At 40.8% G+C, this 4,004-nt stretch overlaps 1 pseudogene; it reads right to left on the bottom strand.

Annotated features, from left to right (window-relative positions):
• Positions 1-456: 456 nt before the first annotated feature.
• On the bottom strand, positions 457-556 carry LOC138438403 (U6 spliceosomal RNA; annotated as a pseudogene).
• Between the last annotated feature and the right edge of the window lie 3,448 nt (positions 557-4,004).

The following is a 4,004-nucleotide window of genomic DNA, read 5'->3' as shown; positions in this document are numbered from 1 at the left end:
TTATTTCCAGTATTCTGGGTGTGGATCATAGAGGATCCTGCTGTGATTTATGTTGGAGAGTGTTTTGCCTATGTTCTCCTCTAGGAGTTTTATAGTTTCTGGTCTTATGTTTAGATCGTTAATCCATTTTGAGTTTATTTTTGTGCATGGTGTTAGAAAGTGTTCTAGTTTCATCCTTTTACAAGTGGTTGACCAGTTTTCCCAGCACCACTTGTTAAAGAGATTGTCTTTTCTCCATTGTGTATTCTTGCCTCCTTTGTCAACAATAAGGTGTCCATAGGTGCATGGATTTATCTCTGGGCTTTCTATTTTGTTCTATTGATCTCTATTTCTGTCTTTGTGCCAGTACCATACTGTCTTGATGACTGCGGCTTTGTAGTAGGGCCTGAAGTCAGGCAGGTTGATTCCTCCAGTTCCATCTTCTTTCTCAAGATTGCTTTGGCTATTCGAGGTTTTAAAAATATGGAATGCTTCACAAATTTGCATGTCATCCTTTCACATGCTAATCTTCTCTGTATCATTCCAATTTTAGTATATGTGCTGCCAAAGCGAGCACTGGTTTAGAGAATTTTAAGCATTACTTTACTAGCATGTGAGATGAGTGCAATTGTATGGTAGTCTGAGCATTCTCTGGCATTGCCTTTCTTTGCAATTGGAATGAAAACCGACCTTTTCCAGTCCTGTGGCCACTGCTGAGTTTTCCAAATTTGCTGGCATATTGAGTGCAGCACTTTCATAGCATCATCTTTCAGGATTTGAAATAGCTCAACTGGAATGCCATCACCTCCACTAGCTTTGTTCGTAGTGATGCTTTCTAAGGTCCACTTGACTTCGCATTCCAGGATGTCTGGCTCTAGGTGAGTGATCACACCATTGTAATTATCTGTGTCATGAAGCTCTATTTTGTACATTCTTCTGTGTATTCTTGCCACCTCTTCTTAATATCTTCTGCTTCTGTTAGGTCCCTACAATTTCTGTCCTTTATTGAGCCCATCTTTGCATGAAATGTTCCCTTGATATCTCTAGTTTTCTTGAAGAAATTTCTAGTCTTTCCCATTCTGTTGTTTTCCCCTATTTCTTTGCATTGATCACTGAAGAAGGCTTTCTGATCTCTCCTTGCTATTCTTTGGAACTGTGCATTCAAATGGGTTTATCTTTCCTTTTCTCCTTTGCATCTCCATTACTTTCCTGCAAATATGCCCATCAGCACATTTTTCTAGATTCCGTATATATGCATTAATATACTGTATTTGGGAGAAGGCAATGGCACCCCACTCCAGTACTCTTGCCTGGAAAATCCCATGGATGGAGGAGCCTAGTAGGCTGCAGTCCATGGGGTCCACAAAGAGTCAGACACGACTGAGCGACTTCACTTTCACTTTTCACTTTCATGCATTGGAGAAGGAAATGGCAACCCACTCCAGTGTTCTTGCTTGGAGAATCCCAGGGATGGCGGAGCCTGGTGGGCTCTCGTCTATGGGGTCGCACAGAGTCGGACACGACTGAAACGACTTAGCAGCAGCAGCCTACTGTATTTGTTTTCCTCTTTCTGACTAACCTCACTCTATATGACAAGCTCTAGATCATCCGCATCACAACAAATGACTCAAAATAGTCTCTTTTTATGGCCAGGTAATATTTCATTGTATATATGCACCACTTCTTCTTTATCCATTTATCTGTCAGTGGACATCAAGGTTGCTTCCTTGTCCTGGCTATAGTAAATAGTGCTGCAATGAACACGGGTACATGTGTCTTTTAGAATTATGGTTTTCTCAGAGTATATGTCCAATAGTGGGATTACTAGGTCATATGGTCACTTCATTCCTAGTTTTTTTAGAAACTCTCCATATTATTATCCCTAGTGACTGTATTTCTTTATAAACTTTCTGTGTACTTATATTTAAGGGATCTCTTGTAAACTGCCTATAATGATCTTTTGGCCCTTCATCCATCTGACAATCTTAATCTTTTTTTTTTTTTTTGAACTATTTAGTCCATTTACTGATAGACAAGTAGATGTATTTCCCACATCCACGAGAAAGAGGCCTGTCACCCTGCGACAGGAAGCATTACCAGAAGAATGACTTTCCCCAAGAGCTCCCTCAGGGTCTGCCTCAGTGGCAGGGGAACATTCACCTCCACATTTCCCTGCTTCTTCCAGTGCTGCACAAGTTTAGAGATTGAGCCAGTTGTAAATGCCTAGCCATTTCAATACAACCTAGGACAACTCTGAGGGCAATACCTGCCTCAGAGCTCCCTGCCAAGTTGGCAAAGTATTTGTTGCACCTGAATTTCATTTTCACCTATTCCTCTGCCCAATTCTCCTCCCTTTACCACTGTTAAGCACAGTTCTCATGATACTAGTTTTCAATTAGAATTTTTCCTTGGCTTTTTGCTGTAATTGAATGTCAAATTTTTATCCCAAGATATTTCTTGTTTTATGATTCCTATTGCTTATGGTTCACTCAAACCAAACTCTTTAGTGCTCCATAAATGTATCCCCCAAATCACGGCTACACCATGCCATTTTCCAAGTTATATTTAGTCATTTTCTCTCTAAACGTTTGCTTTCAAAATCCTACCTGTTATACAAGTCACTATTTAAGTGCTACTTCTTTTATGAAAATTTCATTTATGCTCCAGTAAGATTGCATGAGTTTGCTTGCCTCTACATCTTCCTGTTGTGTGTGTGTTAGTTGCTCAGTCTTTGAGACACCATGCAGTAGCCTCTGTCTATGGAATTTTCCAGGTAAGAAATCTAGAGTGGGTAGCCATTCCCCTCTCCAGGTAATCTTCCTGACACAGGGATCAAACCCAGGTCTCCTGCACTGCAGGCAGATTTTTTTCTTTACCAGCTGAGCCACCTGGAAAACCCCATCTTCCTATATAACCCTATATAACTATATAACCCTTGTTATATAGTTTTAACTTGGCCTTTGGTGCTTACTAAATTCTGTCTAACATTATACTGACTTGTATATCTCTACTACCAAAATGTAAAATTTAGAAGTCAGTTATTATTTGGTAATATATATATATATACTCATTAATCACATTTTGCTCAAAGAATAATAAACATTCAGTTCAGTTCAGTTCAGTCGCTCAGTCGTGTCCGACCCTTTGTGACCCATGAATCATAGCACACCAGGCCTCCCTGTCCATCACCAACTCTGGAGCTTACCCAAACTCATGTCCATAGAGTTGGCAATGCCATCTAGCTATCTCATCCTCTGTCGTCCCCTTCTCCTCCTGCCCCCAATCCCTCCCAGCATCAGTCTTTTCCAGTAAGTCAATTCTTCGCATGAGGTAGCCAAAGTATTGGAGTTTCAGCTTCAGCATCAGTCCCTCCAGTGAACACCCAGGACTGATCTCCTTTAGGATGGACTGGTTGGATCTCCTTGCAGTCCAAGGGACTCTCAAGAATCTTCTCCAACACCACAGTTCAAAAGCATCAATTCTTTGGCGCTCAGTGTTCTTCACAGTCCAACTCTCACATCTATACATGACCACTAGAAAAATTGTAGCCTTGACTAGATGGACCTTTGTTGGCAAAGTAATGTCTCTGCTTTTTAATATAATACCTAGGTTGGTCATAACTTTTCTTCCAAGGAGTAAGCGTCTTTTAATTTCAGGGCTGCAATCACCATCTGCAGTGATTTTGGAGCCCCAAAAAATAAAGTCTGACAGTTTCCACTGTTTCCCCACCTATTTCCCATTAAGTGATGGGACCAGATGCCATGATCTTCATTTTCTGAATGTTAAAGTTTAAGCCAACTTTTTCACTCTCCTCTTTCACTTTCATCAAGAGGCCTTTCAGTTCCTCTTCACTTTCTGCCATAAGGGTGGTGTCATCTGCATATCCGAGGTGATTGATATTTCTCTCGGCAATCTTGATTCCAGTTTGTGCCATGCTTCCTGCAGCCCAGCATTTCTCATGATGTACTCTGCATATAAGTTAAATAAGCAGGGTGACAATATACAGCCTTGAAGGACTCCCTTTC

This window comes from Ovis canadensis, chromosome 3 (assembly GCF_042477335.2).
Source record: "Ovis canadensis isolate MfBH-ARS-UI-01 breed Bighorn chromosome 3, ARS-UI_OviCan_v2, whole genome shotgun sequence".
Classification (NCBI taxonomy): Eukaryota; Metazoa; Chordata; class Mammalia; order Artiodactyla; family Bovidae; genus Ovis; species Ovis canadensis.
The sequence above is the reverse complement of the archived record's forward strand: the minus strand, read 5'-3'. Positions and strand labels throughout refer to the sequence as shown.